The sequence below is a fragment of the Triticum urartu genome, chromosome 2, assembly GCF_003073215.2.
Source record: "Triticum urartu cultivar G1812 chromosome 2, Tu2.1, whole genome shotgun sequence".
NCBI lineage: Eukaryota > Viridiplantae > Streptophyta > Magnoliopsida > Poales > Poaceae > Triticum > Triticum urartu.
The window spans coordinates 734,247,015-734,271,314 of NC_053023.1; the positions used below are offsets into that span (position 1 = coordinate 734,247,015).

Consider the following 24,300-nt stretch of genomic DNA (forward strand, 5'->3'; position numbering starts at 1 on the left):
GGAATGTGGAATTTATTTTGCAGGGTCGGACACTATCCTCATATTCGACTTCTTCTGTCATGTATTCGGAGAAGGAACCCGCCTTGTAATGCCGAAGACAATACTGAAAGTGCGTTATATCGACTAGAGGGGGGGGGTGAATAGGCGATTTTTATGAAAGTGTTCAAAACGTGGAAGTTATGAAGACAAACAATAGAAATAAACCTATTACCCTGCAGCGGAAGGTAGACTACACTAGGCAAGCCATAGTCAAGTATTCAATAGAGTGAAATCACAATGACTAATAGCAGCAATGTAGTAAGGATCAGGTAGGAAGATATTATGAAGCCAAACAGAACACGCAGTCACTCAGTGAAGATAAAAGATAGTGCAATCATACAATGACTTCACAAGGAGTAACAGTACGTAAAGAGAAGGGAAGGATGAAACCAGTGACTCGTTGAAGACAATGATGTGTTGGACCAGTTCCAGTTGCTGTGACAACTGTACGTCTGGTTAGGGCGGCTAGGTATTTAAACCTGAGGACACACAGTCCGGACACCCAGTCCTGAACACGCAGCTCAGGACACCCAGTCTTCACCGTATTCCCCTTGAGCTAAGGTCACACAGACCTCGCCCAATCACTCTGGTAAGTCTTCAAGGTAGACTCCCAAACCTTCACAGACTTCATTCACCGGCAATCCACAATGTCTCTTGGATGCTCAGAACGCGACGCCTAACCGGCTGGAGGATTCACAGTCCTCAAGTGTAATAAGTCTTCAGATCACACAGACAAGAAGACTTAACTGATGCCCAATTCTCTTTGGCTCTGGGTTGTTAAGGCTTTATCCTCGCAAGGAATTCTCTCTCAAAGGCTTCGAGGTGGGTTCCTCTCAAACGACAAAAGCCGTACACTAACTCTGAGCAGCCAACCGTTTATGGTTGTAGGGGGTGGGCTATTTATAGCCACTAGGCAACCCGACCTGATTTGTCTGAAATGACCCTGGGTCACTAAGGAACTGACACGTGTCTCAATGGTCAGATTTCAAACTCTCATGGCAACTTTACTTGGGCTACAAGCAAAGCTGACTTGTCCGGCTCTGGACAAGATTCGCTCCCATTGTCTTCACTCGAAGACATAGGTTTTTGGTTTAGGCATCACTTCAGTCATTCTAACTGGTTCTCCTGGACCCCACTTAACAGTACGGTGGTTCCTATGACTCAACACAAAAGAAAAAGAACTACGATAGATCTAAGTCTTCGAGCTCCATAGGCTTCATAAAGTGTCTTTTTTTGTCATAGTCTTCAATGTGAATATCTTCATATACCACCTTTGACTTCAATGTCTTCATACATTTTTAGGGGTCATCTCTGGTAGGAAAACCGAATCAATGAGGGACTTCTACCTGTGTTATCCTGCAATTCTCACAAACACATTAGTCCCTCAACTAGGTTTGTCATCAATACTCCAAAACCAACTAGGGGTGGCACTAGATGCACTTACAATCTCCCCCTTTTTGGTGATTGATGAAAACTAGTTGAAGTTTTCAACGGGGAATATAATATGTGAAACTGTAAAGGATAAGGAATTGTCTTCATAAGTTGCAAGGGCTCCCCCTGAAGATGTGCATATAAGTAATTTGCTTTTGGAATGCAAATGCACATGGCAGGTTGTGCTTGTGGAGATCCTCTTCAACTTATGATGACAATCCACTATGCATGTGAAGGTATGTGAAGATAATGACATGCATAATGGAAAATGGACGTCTGCAAAATGATCTAAGTGCGAAATTTATCGTCGCACATGCGGAATTTGTCATCGCATCACAAAATGGCAAATAAGTAGCAGACGACCATCGAGTTTAAGTGTTACAACTCAAAGAACCAAATGTATCAAAACGAGAGTTGTAAACACGAAGCAAAATATGAAGCACCCGCCCATATGGACCCGCTTGAAGACTATCAAACTCATATGCTTCTCCCGCTTTTGTCAGTAAGGACCAAAAAGGTTTGAAGACATAGAGCATCTACTCGTTCCCATGAAGAGTAGGTGAAGCAGCAGGGTCGTCGGTGATGTTCGGCGGTGCAGAAGAGCTTGGAGCAGTGTTGAAGCGTGCTGAAGGAGGCGGCGGTGAAGTAGCATCGTCGTCATCCTCGATCACTCTGGCATTTATAGTTGCAGCAGAGGAAGAGAACTCAGAGTCTTCAAGAGATGGAGTTCGTCGCAGCACTGCCCTTCGAGGAGGTGTGGAGTCAAACTTGAAGCGCTCAGAGAAGCCATCCTCTTGAAGATCATCTTCAGAACACATCAGCGTCAGCCCTTTCCATGTGCGTCGAGAGGTTTCATGAGCAACAAAGGCATTCTTGGTGGCAAGATTGCGAATGCGATTAACATCCACCAAGAGGCTTTGCATTTGATGCTTCAGCCAGTCATGATGCCTATCCTGTTTCTGATGAAGAGCCACAAGAAGCTCTCGGTCATTGAGAACACGAGTGCGCTTCTTGGGTCGTGGGGCAGTTGTACTGTCAGTGGCTTCATTGAGAGCAGGATGCGGTGCACGTGTAGTGCCAGCCAAAGGATACACACGAGTGACTGCTTCAACTCCTTCAATGTTCTAAGAAAAACTTTGATGCTCTGCATTTTGAAGACTTAGAGGTTCCTTGGCAGGCTCAGGATAGATGGCTTCAATAGACATATCCACATCAGGCAGAAAAATCCGATGATTGCGAGCAGATGGCTGATATGAGATAGCGGAGTGAAGTTTGATCAGCCGCATTACCCATGGGGGGTAGAACTTCAAGCCAAACAGATCAGAGCCTGATGCAGCAAGTTGGTGAATGAAGAAGTCCTGTGCATTGAAGCATTTTCCATGAAGAATATAGAAGACCAAAGTCTTCATTGCACCTTCCAGCTTGGCATGTGGAGAGTGCCCTTTGATGGGCCAGAGAGTTCGCCTTATGATGTGATAAATAGTCCTTGGCAGATACTCTAGGTCTTCAACAAAGAACTCTTTGGGATATGCAGCATCTTGGGGTAATGGCTTCATCATACCGAGCATCTGACTCATGTTAGGTTCAGACTTCTGAAAGATGCTCTCCACAGCTTCACTGTGAAGTTGACAGCCAGATTCGTAGAGATCGCCGGGAGTGGGTAGACCAGTGAGCTCAATGATGTCAAAGGCTTTGGCTTCGTGATGAACGTTTCCTGTCATCCACTCTAGGATCCAAGTCATCGGATCTCTGTTATACCCGCGGATGTGAAGTGTGGCATAGAATTGGAGCAGCAACTCTTCATTCCAATGCTCTTGGTCAGTGACGAACGGCAGCAACCCAACTTCTGTGAAGCAATCCAGAGCTTCTTCCAGACAGGGCAGACCAGCTATTGCTTCAATGTCAAGACACTTGTGTGGGAAGATGCGACCTTGATTGTAAAGAATGCAGGAGTAATAGCTTCGCTGCGGATAGCTCCAGAACCGATCAGATGATATTCTTTCCCTTGAGTAGGGGTTCCTGGAGCTATTGAAGAATGTGTTGTCTTCTTTGAAGCCATTGATATTGAAGTATCCAGGTGCTGATGCAGGACCTGGGAACCTGGGCAATCTTGGGATTGGCTTCTGTACCTGAGGCCTATGCTCAACATGATAGTCGAACTGAGGACCGGCAGCAGGCGCGGGAACAGAAGCAGTGGGATCAGTGGCTTCGCTGACTTCTGGTGCTTTTGTTGGGGAAGGCTCCACATTAGCTTCAGCCATGGCAGCGTCAGTGGCTTCATTGGTGTTGGTGGTGGCAGCCTCAAGATTTTCAACCTCCACTTGATGAGCTGGAGGGTCGGTCACAACCACGTTCTCCTCGAGAACCTCTTCTTGGTGGGACAGGGGAGTAGCAGCTTGTGGGACTTCTTCTTCATCGGCTAATGCAACTGGAATGTCTTCAGCAGCTTCACCTTCAGACGCAGAGACTGGAGGCCTTGGTCCTTTGCGAAGCCTGCGCAACGCAGGCGACGCCTGTGTAGTTGGAGTTGGCTGGGCCTCAAAGTCTTCTTCCTCTTGTGGGTGATTAGCCCATGAAGCATCCTGAGAAATTGGCGTCAGAGGACGACCAATGCTGATGAGTTCGCTGTGCTCGGGCTGAGGAAGGACTGCACCATCTTCTACATGATCATGGTGACCAATGTCGTCAGCAGCGATGGGATCAGCTGTTGGAAAGTCTTCAGCTTCATGAGCCTCTGTGAAAGCAGGCTCATGGATTGTCAGTTGGCGTTCAGCGTCAGGACGAACCATGGAAATGGGTTCAACAATCAAAGGCTCTGTGGAAGCAGCCCGTTCTTTCTTGGTCTTCCTCTTCTTCTTGGAGGGGCAGTATGAGAAGCTTCAGGATGTTTCCTCTTCCTGGCTTCAGCCTCAGCAGTCCTTGTCTTCTTCAGCTCTGAAGCGGTTGACCGGGCTTTTGGCTTCGAGCCAGTCATTCTAGTTGGAAAGACAATGGGATCTGCTTCCTGCCTTGGTGCGAGAGGTTCGACCACAATGGGCTTCTTCTTCTGCTTAGCAGCCATCCTGGGATCAATGCCCAGACGCCCAAGGGCCTTGCGCTTCTCAGCTTCGTTGTAGCCTTGCACACACTTGTCAGCTAGGCTCTTCATACGCTCCCGAGAACCCTGAGCTTCTGCGCGTTTCTTAAGAAAGGCTTCTTTGAGCTCGTGCAGCATAATCTTGAAGTTTTTCACCTCTTGCACGCTGAGCTTGGCCATATGCTTCTTGAACTGAGCCTTTTCACAGTCAATCTTTTGCTTCAGTTCGACGATGCGTTGAGCGAGGGCTAGCTCTGAAGCAATGGCGCCATGAAAGGCGACACTGAGGCCAATGGGTAGTTGCAGATCTTCGAAGCTGATGTTTGGCGTGTCAAACCACTCATCAATGAAGTTGTGGATGATTGTTACATCAAAGAGCGGCAGATCATTGAAGATTTCTGCTTCTTCTTTGCTCTTGATGAGTTGCTCAAGAGCGTCATCTGCAAGATCTTCATCACTTGACAGATCAATGGCATCATTGCGCAGAATGGCAGCAGCTGTTAGCTCTTGGCCGGTGTGTGGCAGAGGCATCTTGACCGTTTGGGGCTTGGAGATGCGTGACAAATCTTCAGACTGCACACTGTCTTCAAGAGGTGCAGTTGCCAGTGGCTTCGCCCGTGAGATTTTTGGTGCAGAGGCCGGCTTTGAAGCTTTTGGTTGCTTCAGCTTCTTTGGCTTCGGCGCTGCAGGTGCTTCATCTGATTCAGCGTCATCTGCAGGCTCATTCATGGCTGTCCCTTGAACCACGATGTGAGTGATGAGACCTTTAAGGTTGTAGAAGGGCCCAATAAGATTGGGTTCAGCTTCGTGAGTTCCATCGGCACGGGGAGCAGAGGGACCGGGGTTGAAATCTAAACCCAAAGTCTTCTTGTTCTGCTTCGCTGAGTTCTGGGCAAACTGGAAGTTGTGCTTAAACAGATTGTCGTCATGACACCATAGCAGAGATGATGGGTCAGCATCCGCAGGCTGTGGTCCACGGACCATGCAGGGATAGAAGCCTTGTTCAATGGCTTCATCTTTGGTCCTGGGTTGAAGATTTTTGTAGAGGATGTCTCCCCATGGTCGCTTGATGGCATTCTTTTCAGCATATTCCTTGGTCACAAATCTGTACTTGAACCACTGTTCTGCCCAATAGCGTCGAATCCATTGGATTCGCGTCTTGCGCTGATTGTAATCCTCTTCAGGATCTGTCTTGTACAGCTCTGAGAGGTCATCGGGCAGATCACTTGATGTTTCTCCTCGATGCTTTCTGCCACCCTTCCTTGCTGATTTTTCTGAAGCCATGAACCTTAATCTGAAAGGCTTCAATATGTTCAGAGGCTTCAAAGGTTTTCGCTTGCTGGACAAACAGGAACTGGCTTCGGGAGAAATTATATGATGCTGTAAGAATTTTGCAAATGAATGCAGACTATGAGAACCAAGGGATTCTCCCACGAACATGTACCTGTGATAGCATTAAGGTGCGAGGGAAGGGGAAGAGGTCATATGCATTCTCAAAAGATTTTGAAGATAAATCAGTTTAGAAGACATTGACCTCATCGTGCGAAGACATTCACTCAAAGATAAGGAGTTGGTTCCAGATTTTTACGAATCCACGGATCAGTACAAGTGAGGAATCTAACTACTTTGTGAAGCATAAGTGAATATACTAGGCATGTTATGAGATACAGTATGAAAGAGATCCAACTTGTGTGAGTAGAAACTGCTTGTGGTAGAAAGTGATAAAGCTATAGGATCAAAGAGGCCGTAAAAAGGAGGTTTTATTTACCACACGAAGAACTGCTAGACGGAGAGGAAGAGGAGGCCGAGTAGTTCGATCGTCCGTGCCCTAACTTGGCGACGGAGGACACCTACGGCGACGGCGGAGAAGGCGATGTCCGCGGTCGGCATGAAGACGGCGTCGGAGAGGTTGCGGCAGCGAAGCGCTTCGTCACCGGCGTCGTCGAGGGCTAGCGGTGGCGCTATGGTTCGTGCGAGAGTGGAAGAAGAGATAATGACTGCTGTGAGGTGTGTATTTATAGGTACAGGGGCGGCACTGCGTTATTACACAGGTGCCCCTGGCGATTCGCATCTGAGGAACACGTGGCCATCATGCAGCATATTGGGGTTTGTTCCACGTCCCACGCACGCCTGGATTGTCGGGTGGTCGTTCCCACTTCTCCGGGTTTCAGGTGGAGGAATGAGCATTGAAAACAGACTTAATGGTTGTCTCTGTATCTTCTGCTGACAAGGACGCAGAGAAGACCTTCGACAGTTTCAGTAGAATGCATATGATTTGGAGAGATAGAGTTTGAGATAGAAAGCATAGAGAGGTTAGGGTCCGATCACATTCACTTAGTTCAAAAGATTCAACAAGAAGACATAGCTATAAGTGAATGCTGTAGAGGACAGAACACTAGTATATATATATATATAGTCAACATAGTGAAGATAATCATGAAGATATGTTGAAATTGAAGCCAATACCAAATGTGAAGACATAGCAAATGTAACGCCATGAGTGAAACACTTCAAACAGAACATTTGGTGGTGGCGTTACCCACTGTATAGGAAGTATTAGACCCAGACACAGCGCACAATTATCGTGGCGCTCCGAAGTCAAATTCCACATTAATGTATTCACACTTAGAATGTATGTCTTCATTGATTGAAGATATACTTTACTTCGTGTGTTGCACATCTAAGTCATCAATATGCATAAGTGTTAGGATGTGTGCCTGATCACAGGACATTTTAGGATTCCAGGATATTTAGCTCACACCGTAACTTGCAAAATCTCTTCTCATCCAAGGGCTTGGTGAAGATATCTGCCAATTGCTCTTCAGTGTTGACGTGTATGATATCAATGTCTTCCTTCACAACATGATCTCTGAGAAAGTGATGACGAATTTCAATGTGCTTTGTCTTCGAGTGCTGAACTGGGTTGTTGGCAATCTTGATGGCGCTTTCGTTGTCGCAGTAGAGTGGCACTTGCTTCAGATGAATGCCATAGTCCTTGAGTGTTTGCTTCATCCACAGAAGCTGAGCGCAGCAAGATCCAGCAGCAATGTATTCAGATTCAGCAGTGGAGAGAGATACACAATTCTGCTTCTTTGAAGACCAACATACAAGTGATCGTCCCAGAAAGTGACATGTGCCTGATGTAGACTTGCGATCCACTTTGTCATCAGCATAATCAGCATCCGAGAATCCAACCAGATCAAACTCTGAGCCCTTTGGATACCGTAATCCTAGAGTTGGGGTGTGAGCCAAATATCGAAGAATTCGCTTCAGAGCTAAGTGATGCGACTCCTTTGGTGTCGCTTGGAATCGAGCACATATGCAAACACTAAGCATAATATCTGGCCTAGATGCACATAGATAAAGCAAAGAACCAATCATGGAGCGGTATACCTTTTGATCGAACTCTTTACCATTGTCGTCGGGACCCAGATGATGCTTGGCTGGCATTGGCGTCGTGAAGCCTTTGCAGTCTTGCATACCGAACTTCTTCAGACAATCTTTGAGATACTTCTCTTGAGATATGAAGATGCCGTTGCGTTGCTGTCATATTTGGAGACCGAGGAAGAACTTCAGCTCTCCCATCATGGACATCTGATATTGCTCTTGCATCATATATCCAAACTCTTCACTGTACTTCTGATTGGTGCAGCCGAAGATAATGTCATCCACATATATTTGGCACACAAACAGTTCACCATCATATGTCTTCGTGAAGAGAGTGGGGTCTAGGGAACCAGGTATGAAGCCTTTGCTCTTCAGGAAGTATTTGAGTGTGTCATACCCGGCCTGAGGGGCTTGTTTGAGGCCATATAGTGCCTTGTTGAGCTTGTATACCATGTCAGGATGTTTTGGATCTTCAAAGCCAGGCGGTTGTGCAACATACACTTCTTCAATCCTTCCATTGAGAAAGGCGCTCTTCACATCCATTTGATATAGAAGTATGTTGTGATGTTTGGCATAGGCCAGCAGTATGCGTATGGCTTCAAGTCTAGCCACAGGAGCAAATGTTTCATCGAAGTCAATGCCTTCCACTTGAGTATATCCTTGAGCAACGAGACGAGCTTTGTTTCTGACAACTTGACCATGCTCATCTTGCTTGTTGTGGTATATCCATTTGGTGCCTATTATGTTGTGCTTCCGAGGATCGGGACGCTTAACCAGTTCCCATACATTATTCAGCTCAAACTGTTGAAGCTCTTCTTGCATAGCTTGAATCCATTCAGGTTCCATGAAGGCTTCTTCAACTTTCTTGGGTTCTATTATTGAGACGAATGCGAAGTGCCCACAGAAATTTGCCAGCTGAGTTGCCCTTGATCGAGTGAGCGGACCGGGTGCATTGATGCTGTCAATTATTCTCTCAATCTGCACTTCATTGGAAACACGAGGATGTACAGGGCGAAGGTTTTGCTCTTGCTGATCATTGTCATTGTTAGTGGGATTGTCTTCAGGCTGAGCATTGTCTTCAGGTTGATCAGGTGCGGAGATGATAAGTTCCTCTTCAGGTTGAGCTTCGAGGGTATGATTTCTCCGGTTCCCATAAGCTTGATTGATTCGCTGGATGGAACTTCATCTAGCATATTTGGGAGGTGCCCTCTTTGTGAACCGTTAGTCTCATCAAACCGCACATCCACTGTTTCAACCACTTTATAATAAAAGAGATTGAAGAGTCTGTAGGAGTGCGAATCCTTTCCATATCCAAGCATAAAACCCTCATGTGCTTTTGGTGCAAATTTTGAAGTGTGATGTGGATCCTTGATCCAGCACCTGGCACCAAATACTCTGAAGTAACTGACATTTGGCTTCTTGCCAGTAAGGAGCTCATAAGATGTCTTGTTCAGAAGCTTGTGAAGATAAACACGATTGATTGTATGGCATGTAGTATCAATGGCTTCAGGCCAGAATTTTCTTGGAGTCTTGCATTCATCAAGCATAGTTCGGGCCATCTCAATGAGTGTTCTGTTCTTGCGTTCGACGACGCCATTCTGCTGTGGCGTGTATGGGGCTGAGAATTCATGTGTGATGCCCAAGGTATCAAGATATGTATCAAGGCCATTATTCTTGAATTCAGTGCCATTGTCACTTCTGATGTGCTTTATCTTGGCGCCATAGTTGTTCATTGCTCGATTGGCGAAGCGTCTGAAGACATCCTGCACTTCAGTCTTGTAGAGGATTATGTGCACCAGAGTATATCTAGAATAATCATCAACAATAACAAAGCCATAGAGGCAAGCAGTAGTGGTAAGAGTTGAGTAATGAGTGGGACCGAAAAGATCCATGTGGGGCAGTTCGAAGGTTCGAGTGGTTGTCATGATTGTCTTCGAGTGATGTTTGGCTATCACAGCCCTAGCTTTGGCCTTTGCTTGTCATTGCATATGCATCCATGCATCATCTTAAATTCAAGGAAATTGAATTGAGGGAATTCTCAAGCCTCAGAAATCTTTTAAAAATGATCAACATTAAAATATTTTCAAATGAGCCCAACAAAATGTTCCTGCTAATCTCTGAAAATATTGGCAAGAGCTAAAACTCAAACCAATATTTTTGGAATCACAGAAATAATTATTCTTGGGCCTTTGAATTATTTCGCTAGCTATTTGAATTGGGTTTATATTTACTATAAAATAGAAATAAGCCCAATAATTTTGAAAGTTTGCATGTGGCTCAGAACTAGTTTCCTAAGTCCACATATTAATTTTCAGAAGCATAAAAATTGGTTTGGTTTGAAAACCAAACTCAAAACAAACTTTAAACAAAATAGAAAATAGAAACAAACAGAAATAAAGGAAAGGGCCTTACCCGGCTCACCTGCAGCCTACCTGGCTGGCCCAGCTGGCCAGCCCAGCCCACTGGTCCCTCCCCCCTGTCGTCTTCCTCACGACAGAAGGACGATGGGCATGTGGCCACCGTGCGCGCACACGCGCCCCGGCCACCTCCTGCTTGCCGCTTCCCCTCGTCGCCCTGGACCTCCCTCGCGACGCCACGCAGCCCCGACCACTCCCTCACTCTCTCTCTCTCGTGCTTCTCCCCTCCTCTGTTTCTCTCGCGCACAGCCACCCGAACGCGCCGTCGCCGCCGCTTGCTGTTGCCACGGCCACCGGCCCTCCCTCGCCCATCCAACGTGCTCGAGAGCTCCGCCTCGACCCCCTCCTTATTCCACCCCGAGCCATGCCACTGCAGGAGCCCCACATCACCGCCACGAGTCGTCTTCCCCGAGCACGGCCGCCGGACTCCATCGACGGATTCGTCGCCTTCCGGTCGTCCCCGAGCCAGCTGAGCTCCGCTTCGACCTCGCCGTGAGCTCCTCTACCAAACCCCTCTCTCCCTGCCGTCTATTTCCTCCTCAAGCCTCACTAACCATCGCGGCCAAAGCTCGCCGCCACCGTGCCTCATCGCCGCCACGGCCACAGCTGCCGCCACCCACGCCCGAGCTTTGCCCCGTGCTTAGCACTCTCCCAGGAGCCGGGCGCGCCCACCCGTTCGACCTCCTGTGCCCCCTAGCGCCAACCCCGACCTCGCCCGAACTCCGGCCACCGCCACGAGCCTCGCCCCGGCGAGCTCGGGCCGTCTCAACCCGTCCCAACCGCACAGAAAGACGCGGGGCACTCCCAGCTTCACGCTGATGCCTCCGCCGTCCCTTTTGGTCGTCGGAACAAGAAACCCGAGGCTCGCCGCCGCGACCGGCCTCGCCGGCGTCAAGTCGCCGGCAGGTTTGACCCTGCTGGCCAGGGGTTTGACCCACCCCCCCCCCGCTGACCGAGTTGACCTGGGTGGGCCCTGTTTGACCCACTGGTCTATGACATGCGGGCCCCGCCCGGCTAATTAATCTAGTTTAGGTTTAAATTTAATTAGTTTAACCTAGGTTAGTGCTAATTAAACTAGGTTAGTTTAGTTAGACACTGACCATTGGACCCCACTAGTCAGGTTTGACCCGGGGCAGCTCAGTTGACCTGCTGACGTCACAGTGACGTAGTGCTGACGCCATAACTCATTTTCTGGATTAATTTTAATTCAGGAAATTCCAGAAATTGTCCAAAACTTCTAAAAATCATAGAAATTCAACCGTAACTCCAAATGAAATAAATTATATATGAAAAATGATCAGAAAAATGCAATCTATCCATCTGTACCATTTTCATGCATGACAAATTAAGTTATACCTGCTGTATAACTGAAAACATGGTAATGGCATTTAAATAATCACATATGGAGTTTGAATTTGGATCTTGTATTCAAACCAACTTCATTTAATCTGGTTTCTTGTTGCATTAGCTCAACCAACAGCATATTGCCATGTCACATTCATGCATCATATTGTTGCATTGCATTGATGGTGTCCTTCTCTGTTTGCCGGTAACCGTCCCCTCTCGATAGACGTGGTTTCGACGATGAGATCGATGACACCGATGAAGAACTATACTATCTTCAGAAGTGCGAGGCAAGCAAAACCCCCTTGTTCATTCCAATACAATCCCACTCTCTCGCTCCTGCTCTCTTTTACTGCATTAGGACAACAACGATTCAACTGTTACATGCTGCGGTAGTTGAACCCCTTTCCTCTGCATGACCTGTCATTGCCACAGTAAATAGATGAAACCCACTAGCATGAATAGGAGTTGTTTGAGCCCTGATGTGCCTACTCATTCATGCTTGTTTGTCATGCCTGCTATTGCTTAGAGTTGTGTCAGGTCTGATTCATCGGGGATGAATTGGAATGTGGTGAACATGTCCTACTGTTGAGAGCTAAGTGTGTGAACACGATTTGGTAAAGGTAGCGGTGAGAGGCCATGTAGGAGTACATGGTGTGTTGTCTCATTGAAACCGTCCTCAGGAACCGAGTTCTGTGTTTGTGATCCATGAACAGTTACTACCACACATTGGGCTCCGGGCGCTCCAAGCTCTCTCGACTTATTAATCAACTTGATCTCTGTCCAGGAGTTGCAACTAGTTTCTGGTGTTTGTAGGTAGTGTTAGTAGTCTACCAAGTGGCACCCGGTACAGGTGGGCTTGGGACAGACTAGGCACAGTGGCACGGTTTACCAAGTGGCACCCAGTTGGTGGGCTTGGGAACCCTGCTCACATCGTTTGGGGCCGTGAGCGACACCCCGGCCGGATCTCCTTGCGGATGGAACCCGAATAGGCGATAAACCTGGACTAGAGACTTGTGTGGTTAGTCAGGTCGTGGCCGACTCCCTCGCCCGGCTTCCGCTTGAAGGTTGCCGAGGTACATGACGTGTACAGGGCGATAAGTGGTGAGAGCGTGTGTGAAGAAGTACACCCCTGCAGGGTTATCATTATCTATTCGAATAGCCGGATTCCTCGGATATGGAAACTTGGACCCCTTGCATAGTTCATAGACAAGTGAAAGTGGATACTCTAAAATGCGCAAGATAAGCGTGAGTGCTATGGATGGTGTTCTCGTAGGAAGGCGGGAGCGGATCCATAGTGGTGTATTGATATGGTGAATATGTGGACTCGTGTGCGCCACCTTAAAAGAGTTACTTGCAGTCGTAGTTCAGGTTAGCCACTGAGTCAAAGCTGGCTTGCTGCAGTCAAACTCCACCACCCCTTATTGATACTGATGCATATGTAGTTGGTTCTGATGTAAGTCTTGCTGGGTACATTTGTACTCACATTTGCTTAATTTATGTTTTGCAGAGAGATGTCAGTCTCGCTAGTAGTTCCACGTGGACTTCGACGTTTAGCTTGTTACCTCAGCTACGATCTTGTGCCCTCGGCAGGATCTGGTAGATAGTCAGGCTTCTCAGCCTTTTTCATTTGTAGATGTCTGTACTTAGACATGTTAAGCTTCTGCGTGTGCTTTGACTTGTATGCTCTGAATGTTGGGTCATGAGACCCATGTTTGTAATATCTCGCTCCTCAGAGCCTAATGAATAAATACTTAAGTCGTAGAGTTATGTTGTGATGCCATGTTGTAATTACACATATCGAGCATATTGTGTGTATGATTGAAATGCTTGGTATGTGTGGGATCCGACAATCTAGTTGTTTATCCTTGGCAGCCTCTCTTATGGGGAAATGTAGTCTAGTGCTTCCATGAGCCATAGTAGTCCGCTACAGCCCGGTTCACCGGAGTCCTGCTAGCCCAGCACTACTGCTCAGGACACTTGACTGGCCGGCATGTGTTTCAGTTCGTTCCTGTGTCTGTCCCTTCGGGGAAATGTCACGCGGTGACTTCCGGAGTCCTGCCTAGCCTACTACAGCCCGGGTTCCCCGGAGTCCTGTTAGCCCAGTGCTACAGCCCGGAATCACTCGCTGATGACCTACATGCTCGATGTGATTCATGTATGCCTGTCTCCATAGGTTTGTGCCGCTTTGGGTTCATGACTAGCCATGTCGGCCCGGGTTCTCTGTCATATGGATGCTAGCGACACTATCATATACGTGAGCTAAAAGGCGCAAATGATCCCGGGCCATGGTAAGGCGACACCCATGGGATACCGTGCGCGAGGCCGCAAAGTGATATGAGGTGTTACCGGCTAGATCGATGTGGCTTGGAATCGGGGTCCTGACAGCTTTGGTATCAGAGCCTGACTGCCTGTAGGATTACCAAGCCAAACTGGTCGAAGTTGAGTCTAGAAATGCTTTAGTTATATAAGGGAATTGATTGTGGGGTGTTTGTAGGTAGTGTTAGTAGTCTACCAAGTGGCACCCGGTACAGGTGGGCTTGGGACAGACTAGGCACAGTGGCACGGTGTACCAAGTGGCACCATGGTGGGCTTGGGAACCCTGTCACATCGTTTGGGGCCGTGAGCGACACCCCGGCCGGATCTCCTTGCGGATGGAACCCGAATAGGCGATAAACCTGGACGAGAGACTTGTGTGGTTAGTCAGGTCGTGGCCGACTCCCTCGCCCGGCTTCCGCTTGAAGGTTGCCGAGGTACATGACGTGTACAGGGCGATAAGTGGCGAGAGCGTGTGTGAAGAAGTACACCCCTGCAGGGTTATCATTATCTATTCGAATAGCCGGATTCCTCGGATATGGAAACTTGGACCCCTTGCATAGTTCATAGACAAGTGAAAGTGGATACTCTAAAATGCGCAAGATAAGCGTGAGTGCTATGGATGGCGTTCTCGTAGGAGACGGGAGCGGATCCATAGTGGTGTATTGATATGGTGAATATGTGGACTCGTGTGCGCCACCTCAAAAGAGTTACTTGCAGTCGTAGTTCAGGTTAGCCACTGAGTCAAAGCTGGCTTGCTGCAGTTAAACTCCACCACCCCTTTATTGATACTGATGCATATGTAGTTAGTTCTGATGTAAGTCTTGCTGGGTACATTTGTACTCACGTTTGCTTAATTTATGTTTTGCAGAGAGACTTCAGTCTCGCTAGTAGTTCCACGTGGACTTCGACGTTTAGCTTGTTACCTCAGCTACTGATCTTGTGCCCTCGGCAGGATCGGGTAGATAGTCAGGCTTCTCAACCTTTGTCATTTGTAGATGTCTGTACTCAGACATGTTAAGCTTCCGCATGTGCTTTGTCTGGTATGCTCTGTATGTTGGGGTCATGAGACCCATGTTTGTAATGCTTGGCTCCTCGGAGCCTAATGAATAAATACTTGAGTCGTAGAGTTGTTGTGATGCCATGTTGTATTTACACATATCGAGCATATTGTGTGTATGATTGAAATGCTTGGTATGTGTGGGATCCGACAATCTAGTTGTTTATCCTTGGCAGCCTCTCTTATGGGGAAATGTAGTCTAGTGCTTCAAGCCATAGTAGTCCGCTACAGCCCGGTTCACCGGAGTCCTGCTAGCCCAGCACTACTGCTCAGGACACTTGACTGGCCGGCATGTGTTTCACTTCGTTCCTATGTCTGTCCCTTCGGGGAAATGTCACGCGGTGATTCCGGAGTCCTGCCTAGCCTGCTACAGCCCGGGTTCCCCGGAGTCCTGTTAGCCCAGTGCTACAGCCCGGAATCACTCGCTGATGACCGACATGCTCGATGTGGTTCATGTATGCCTGTCTCCATAGGTCTGTGCCGCTTTGGGTTCACGACTAGCCATGTCGGCCCGGGTTCTCTGTCATATGGATGCTAGCGACACTATCATATACGTGAGCCAAAAGGCGCAAACGGTCCCGGGCCATGGTAAGGAGACACCCGTGGGATACCGTGCGTGAGGCCGCAAAGTGATATGAGGTGTTACCGGCTAGATCGATGTGGCTTGGAATCGGGGTCCTGACACCTGACATTGGCTCTCGTCATCTTCCCTGCTTCACAGGCACCGCATAAGTGATCTTTCTTGAACTTGACGCCCTCGATGCCTATGACATGCTTCTTCTTTGCAAGGGTGTGGAGGTTCCTCATGCCAGCATGCCCTAGTCTCCGATGCCAGAGCCAGCATTCTGAAGCCTTTCCTAGAAGACATACGGCAAGCTGTGGTCCTGCCGAAAAATCTACCACGTACAAATCATCTTTCCGATACCCTTCAAACACTAGAGACTTGTCAGATTCCATTAGTACAAGGCAGCGATATTTTCCAAATATTACGATCATGTTCAAATCGCAAAGCATTGAGACAGACATTAAGTTCAAGCCAAGGGATTCAACAAGCATGACTTTATCCATGTGTTGATCCTTTGAGATTGCAACTCTACCTAGACCCAATACCTTACTTTTACCAGTGTCAGCAAATGTGATGTGACTCTTGTCGGATGGACGTAAGGTTGAGTCCATAAGAAGGCTTCTTTTGCCAGTCATGTGGTTGGTACACCCACTATCAATAATCCATTCTGAAGACGCTAGTGTCGTACCCTACAGTGCAGTTAGGGGGATAGGCTTCACGAAGAGAATTGTGAAGCAAAAACATTTGACGAACCAGTGGGTTATGAAAGCTTAGATCCAGATTAGGACTGATAGGGAGAGTAGCAAGCGATTCAGGAACGAAGTACATAGTAAGACCATTCGGGCATTTGATCTTGCGCCCTACAAGATGTTTAAGGTCCCCAGCAATAGCGTCAGACGATTTTGGTTTTCTGCTGGAGACCTTTCCCTGCAAAAGAGAGTTAAGCTTTCTTAGCCACCCACAACTTCAAGGGTGGCTTAGAAGCAATAAGTCTAAGTGCAGCATCTGAGAACTTTGGCTTTGGAGCCCTAGCAAAATATCTTGCAGGCGGACAATAATACTCATAAGAATAAGCAGAATAGTTCTTGGTCTTATGAACATGACGGTTTGATGAACCGCGCTCATATTCATAGGCCTGAGTATGGTTTCCATGCAAAACATTGGCGTTAGTGCGACTCGGGTGAGTCCTCTGTCTGTATGAAGCCTTTGGACCGTATGAAGCCTGTGGTCTAAGGTTTGTCTTCTTCACGTGTGGTGTCATGATAACATTCATAGGAAGATTCTCCAGACACTTTTTCAGAACCCAGATCTTCTTCATAGGCGGTCCATTCCTGCAGTTAGTACCAATGTACCTGGCAAACACTTCACCATTCTGATTCTTAAACAGTTTATAGTTTGCATCAAAGGATTCATCAATGACAATGGGATTTGCACAAGAGAAGCCAGATAGATTGGATAGATCTGCTGAAGATTCCTTTGCAGCAACCCATTTGGTTTTGGGGTACTGCTCAGGTTTCCAGTAAGAGCCATCAGCATTCATTTTCCTTATGAACCCAACACCCTCTTTCCTCGGGTTTCGGTTCAAGATCTGCTTTTTGAGGACATCACATAGTGTCTGATGCCCTTTAAGACTTTTGTACATCCCTATTTCAAGCAATGTCTTCAACCTAGCACTCTCATCAGCAATAGAAGTGGAATCCTCAACAGAGGGGTTAGTTCCCACATCAATAGTTGAAGATATTGCAGCAGTAGCAGCAGTAGAACATTCAGCAACAGTAGTAGCATTATCACGCTCAATGCATTTAAGACATGGTGGTTCAAATCCTTCCTGAGTGGAACTGATCTGTTTGGCGTGAAGTGACTCATTTTCCTTTTGAAGATCTTCATGAGCCACTCTCAATTTCTCAAGATCTTGCTTCCTTTGAAGATAATCATAGGAAAGCTTTTCATCAGTTGTTGAGAGCGTTTCATGACGACTTTCAAGTTCCTCATACTTAACGTGAAGATTTTTTATGTCTTCAATTAAGGACTCAGATCGAGTCATTTCAGCGCCTACAGATCATCGCTTTTGTCTAACAGTTTTTGAATATGTCCCATGGCTTTCTGTTGTTCAGTTGCAATTTTAGCAAGTGTTTTGTAGCTGGGTTTTGAACCACAATCAGAGTCATCGTCACTAGATGTTCGATAGTGAGTAGTGCGTGTGTTTACCTTGGCACCGCGTGCCATGAAGCAGTAGGTAGGAGCGGAGTAGTCCTTGTCATTTGCATCGGTGTCGGTGATGAAGTCATTGTCTTCAGTGTTGAAGATGGACTTGGCAACGTATGATGTAGCCAGAATTGCGACGCTAGAATTGGACTCCTCCTCAGACTTGCAACGTATGATGTAGCCTCCTCAGAAGTGGACTCCTCCTCTGAATCCATTTCCTTGCCAACAAACGCACATGCCTTGCCAGATGAGCTCTTCTTGAGTGATGAAGACTTTGAAGAAGATTTGGAAGAAGACTTTGAGTATTTCTTCTTCTTCTTGTCGTCAGAGTCGTATTCCTTGCTCTTCTTCTTCTTCTTTTTGTTCTCATTGTCCCACTGTGGACACTCAGAGATGAAGTGGCCAGGTTTCTTGCACTTGTGACATGTTTTCTTCTTGTAGTCATGAGCAGAAGCTTCATCATTCCTTGAGCTTGATCGGGAAGACTTTCTGAAGCCTTTCTTCTTGCTGAATTTTTGGAACTTCTTCACAAGCATAGCAAGTTCCCTTCCAATGTCTTCAGGATCATCAGAACTGCTGTCAGATTCTTCTTCAGATGAGGAGACAACTTTTGCCTTCAAGGCACGAGTTCGCCCATAGTTTGGACCATAGATATCTCTTTTCTCAGAAAGCTGAAACTCATGTGTGTTGAGCCTCTCAAGTATGTCAGACGGATCGAGTTTCTTGAAATCAGGACGTTCTTGAATCATCAGGGCTAGGGTGTCAAACGAACTATCAAGTGATCTCAGTAGTGTCTTGACGACTTCATGCTTGGTGATCTCAGTAGCGCCAAGGGCTTGAAGCTCATTCGTGATGTCAGTGAGTCGATCAAATGTGAGCTGGACATTCTCATTGTCATTTCTCTTGAAGCGGTTGAAGAGATTGCGAAGGACACTGATTCTCTGATCTCTCTGGGTTGAGACACCTTCGTTGAGCTTGGAGAGCCAGTCCAAGACTAGCTTAGATGTTTCCAAAGCACTCACGTGGCCATACTGTCCTTTGGTCAGATGACCACAGATGATATTCTTCGCAGTAGAGTCCAGTTGAACGAACTTCTTGACGTCAGCAGAAGTGACACCTTCTCCAGCCTTGGGAACGCCGTTCTTGACGACATACCATAGGTCGACGTTAATGGCTTCAAGATGCATGCGCATCTTATTCTTCCAGTAGGGATATTTAGTTCCATCGAAGACGGGGCACGCAACGGAGACTTTGATTATCCCTGCAGTCGACATAGCTAAATCTCCAGGTGGTTAAACCGAATCACATAGAACAAGGGAGTACCTAGCTCTGATACCAACTGAAAGTGCGTTATATCGACTAGAGGGGGGGTGAATAGGCGATTTTTATGAAAGTCTTCAAAACATGGAAGTTATGAAGACAAACGATAGAAATAAACCTATTACCCTGCAGCGGAAGGTAGACTACACTAGGCAAGCCATAGTCAAGTATTCAATAGACTGAAAGCACAATGACTAATAGCAGCAATGTAGTAAGGATCAGGTAGGAAGATATTATGAAGCCAAACAGAACACGCAGTCACTCAGTGAAGATAAAAGATAATGCAATCATACAATGACTTCACAAGGAGTAACAGTACGTAAAGAGAAGGGAAGGATGAAACCAGTGACTCGTTGAAGACAATGATGTGTTGGACCAGTTCTAGTTGCTGTGACAACTGTACGTCTGGTTAGGGCGGCTAGGTATTTAAACCTGAGGACACACAGTCCCGGACACCCAGTCCTGAACACGCAGCTCAGGACACTCAGTCCTCACTGTATTCCCCTTGAGCTAAGGTCACACAGACCTCGCCCAATCACTCTGGTAAGTCTTCAAGGTAGACTCCCAAACCTTCACAGACTTCATTCACCGGCAATCTACAATGTCTCTTGGATGCTCAGAACGCGACGCCTAACCGGCTAGAGGATTCACAGTCCTCAAGTGTAATAAGTCTTCAGATCACACAGACAAGAAGACTTAAGTGATGCCCAATTCTCTTTGGCTCTGGGTGGTTAGGGCTTTATCCTCGCAAGGAATTCTCTCTCAAAGGCTTCGAGGTGGGTTGCTCTCAAACGACAAAAGCCGTACACTAACTCTGAGCAGCCAACCATTTATGGTTGTAGGGGGTGGGCTATTTATAGCCACTAGGCAACCCGACCTGATTTGTCCGAAATGACCCTGGGTCACTAAGGAACTGACACGTGTTCCAACGGTCAGATTTCAAACTCACACAGCAACTTTACTTGGGCTACAAGCAAAGCTGACTTGTCCGACTCTGGACAAGATTCGCTCTCATAGTCTTCACTCGAAGACATAGGTTTTGGTTAGGCATCACTTCAGTCATTCTGACTGGTTCTCTTGGACCCCACTTAACAGTACGGTGGTTCCTATGACTCAACAAAGAAGATGAAAAAGAACTACGAAAGATCTAAGTCTTCGAGCTCCATAGGCTTCATGCGATGTCTTCTCTTATCATACTCTTCAATGTGAATATCTTCATATACCACCTTTGACTTCAATGTCTTGATACATTTTTAGGGGTCATCTCTGGTAGGAAAACCGAATCAATGAGGGACTTCTACCTGTGTTATCCTGCAATTCTCACAAACACATTAGTCCCTCAACTAGGTTTGTCGTTAATACTCCAAAACCAACTAGGGGTGGCACTAGATGCACTTACAAGTACCGCGCGTCGGACTCGTCGTCATTGAAGCCTGGTTCAGGGGCTACTGTGGGAGTCCTGGATTAGGGGGTCTCCAGACAGCCATACTATCTCCATTGGCCGGACTATTAGACTATGAAGATACAAGATTGAAGACTTCGTCTCGTGTCCGGATGGGACTCTACTTGGCGTGGAAGGCAAGCTAGGCAATGCGTAAATGGATATCTCCTCCTTTGTAACCGACCTTGTGTAACCCTAACCTTCTCCGGTGTCTATATAAACCGAAGGGTTTTAGTCCGTAGGACAACAATCACAACATACAATCATACCATAGGCTAGCTTCTAGGGTTTAGCCTCTCCGATCTCGTGGTAGATCTACTCTTGTAACACCCATATCTTCAATATTAATCAAGCAGGACGTAGGGTTTTACCTCCATCAAGAGGGCCCGAACCTGGGTAAAACTTTGTGTCCCTTGCCTCCTGTTACCATCGGGCCTAGACGCACAGTTCGGGACCCCCTACCCGAGATCCGCCGGTTTTGACACCGACGGTGATTTCTACTCCAATTTCTTTGTGTTGTCGGCCTTGGTGATTGTTCTGGAGCTCTAATTGGCCGATGGACTTTTAAATGTTTCCCTGCAATATTCGTTTCTTTGCATGCAAGTGTTTTTTCTGTGAGCTTGCTCTTATACTGAATGTTATCTAGACTCCTGTGTATAAAATAAGGGTCTCGATATGCAAATAAATCTCGACACAGTGGACTTGGTTCTTTTACATTTCTGAAGTATCTTGTGCTTTATGTTATGATTTCTTTTCTTATTTCCCACTGTGACTATGTTCGAAGATCAAAACACATCACGCCACTTGGTCCATGTTGTGCGCTCCATATTTTTTATGTACCTTCAGCTTGAAAAACAGTTGCCCATAGCCTACATGTTTTCAGTTTCTACTTTGTATTATCGCCATGTCTCATTGAATAATAGAAGGCAATCAATGAAGGATATTATTGTGAATAATTCGATGTTAATGCTCATAGGTGTGGAGCGTCGACCACGGCGAGCTTGGCTAATGTCAACACGTGAAGGTGAGTTTCACCCAATCCCTTTTCACTCCTCTCTCTCTCCCTCTCTAATTCCATCTAACTCTGCAACTCGGCAAGCTTATGCAATGTGCTCTGTTTCCATTTTTTTATTGTTTTAAATAGATATCACTCAGGAGAGCATGTTCTTTAGGTTAGCATTACTGTGAAGGACCTATACCTTCCTGTTTAATTGATTATGTTTGCACAACATGTATTTTCAAAATTAGTTGTTCATGTGCGAAGAATTTTGTTAGTTTTTAGTTTAAAAAAGGTATACATTGGTTCCTAATTTGACCCAAGCAGCCAAAATGGATGGATATATTTTTTGTGGTGTTCTAAGGGAAGCAGGCCCTCTGTTACAGCTTGCTAGCCATTTTTGTTTGTGAATACGCAAGGGTGCCTTGCCTTCTCTACTCTGATGTTTCGGGTATTTGATAGCCTTGCTGCACATGTCTTGTTTGAGTGATGCGTTCTTAACTGAAATGTCTTCGTGATCGTACTGACATGTTATATTTCGTCCTCAGCTGGGTCAAGTACAGAAGACGAAACACAAGATTCAAGATCACTCTCATGTATGTGATTATTTACTCATTTCGAGCCATTTTGCAACCCAGCTTGACTTATTTTATTTTGTGATCTGAGCTATATACACACCAAAATTAGCCCACGTAAGTTTGAACCATATCTGAACATGTTAGATCACTCTCCTGTATGTGATGATTTACTCTATGGAGCCATGTTATGACCTAGCTTGAGTTCTTTTGTTTGTGATAAAAATAAAAATAGTCCACGTAATTTGAACCATATCTGAACATTTTAGTATCTGAATACTGAAATTACCAAACATGATCTTCACTTCGCCATGTGTGACACCACCGAGTACTTTAACTAAGCTAGTTGTAGTAATATTACATTTTACATGGCTATGAAAGTTAAAGGTTCTAATATAGTGTACGTTTATCGATATTTTGTGTTATACTGATTAATATACTTCACATATAAGTTTTAAGCTAAGAGCTCCTAATAATTGTTTCTCCTCTTTGCAGTTGCCATTTTAGTCATATATTTGCTGAGATAAAGAATAATATTAAGGTGAATTTCCTTTCCGATGATGATATTGGGTATGCCTATGTTTTGTATTTTTTTCAGTATTATTTTATTTCAGGCTTCAGTTAGCTGAGAGAGCTAAGAGATAATATGGTAAACAATTTCTATCAAGTGGGTGAGCTCCATTTTTCAAGGTAAGTCAGGTGACAGCCAAAAAAAACAAGGAGATGAGTCTCTTATCAGTTGATTTGATCTTATCCAGGTTCTATTTTCTTTCAGGCCATGAGTTACAATGTCTTGGTTAGAGCTACTACATTCAAAGAGTAAATCTGTTTCGTTGTACTGAATTTATGTACATTGTATGAAAAAGGTGCATCTATTATGCCCTGTAGAATTTTCAGCTGAGCAATTGTTTAGACTTACAAAGCTATCATGACAGATGTTAGTGATTTCTGTATTGGAGCCATGTTACATCTCTAGGGTTGAATTAATGGCTAGAAATTCAGAGTTACATAGCTGAAAAAGGGTTGCTTGAAGCAAACAAGCTGCTTATTCAGTATTTTTAACACTCATGGAAAAGGTATATGCTCATCCTAAATTCCAAATTATTATTATATCACATAACTGAAAGTGCATTAGACCAATGGTGTTATCAGAAATAAATTTCTGCCCCATAGTTGAACCGTGTCTTTTCTCAGTGTGTATATATGTTAAGGATGTGTATGATTAAGATAATTTTCTTCATTTGTTAACTTTACCAATGTATGGCTGACATGCTTCATTATGTTATATCACATCTGAAAGTGCATTACACTGGTGGTTTATTAGAATGGATAATTTCGGTCAAATAATTGAGTTGTTCTTTTCTTTGGTGTATATACAAGTTACAGATGTGCATGATTATGTTTATTCTCTACATTTGGTAAATTCACCTATGTATGGCTGACATAATTCTCCAGGTTATGTTTCTAAAGCTCCATGCTTAATCATCCAGAATGTTTCCAAGTGACTGCTTTACACATGGGAGACTGGATGCATGGAGGAGTTCAGAGAAGCTGGTGTTATGTTACATATGGTCTTCAAGCTGATGTTATGTTTCTTCCATGCTTTGTATATTTGTTGCAAAAACATAGTAGAAGAAAAAGATCTATGCTCATGAAGATGGCAGAAGGGAACTACATGTGGAACAAGAACCACCAGCGCTGACCAGTTGGTCGTCTAGATAGTGGTAGTGCACAAAAATTGCTTGCCGTATAGAGTCAATGTAATCTACTACTAGCCCACTCGCTGATTTTTATGTTATGAAATTATAGTTCAACCATAGTATGTATTTACACTCCTGCTGTGAGATTGTACTATATAAATTATGGGAGGACAAAGTAGGCCTTTATATGCAAATAACTCCTTGTTGAAATGAGTAACTTGAGCCATTTGGCACAACGAGTCTACTTTCTTACTTGCAATAATGTGCATTGCCTTTTATTCTACCGTCTGAAAAAAGTTTGTGAGTCATGACGCAAGAATTCTCTACTGTTAATATAACTAAATATAAGATGAACTGCAAAAACATCTTATATTTAGTTACAGAGGGAGTAGGTGTTTGTGCCTATAAGAAATGCTAACTTGAAATC

The 24,300-nt window shown here is 45.6% G+C and overlaps 1 long non-coding RNA gene across 1 annotated transcript in view; it reads left to right on the forward strand.

The window, feature by feature from the left end:
- Positions 1-23,399, forward strand: part of LOC125534499 — a 66,610-nt gene extending 43,211 nt beyond the window's left edge. The window contains exons 2-4 of the long non-coding RNA XR_007294499.1: positions 21,578-21,625; positions 22,147-22,194; positions 22,788-23,399. This is a non-coding gene — a long non-coding RNA (uncharacterized LOC125534499). The remainder of the gene's footprint in view (positions 1-21,577; positions 21,626-22,146; positions 22,195-22,787) is intronic.
- Positions 23,400-24,300: the final 901 nt, after the last annotated feature.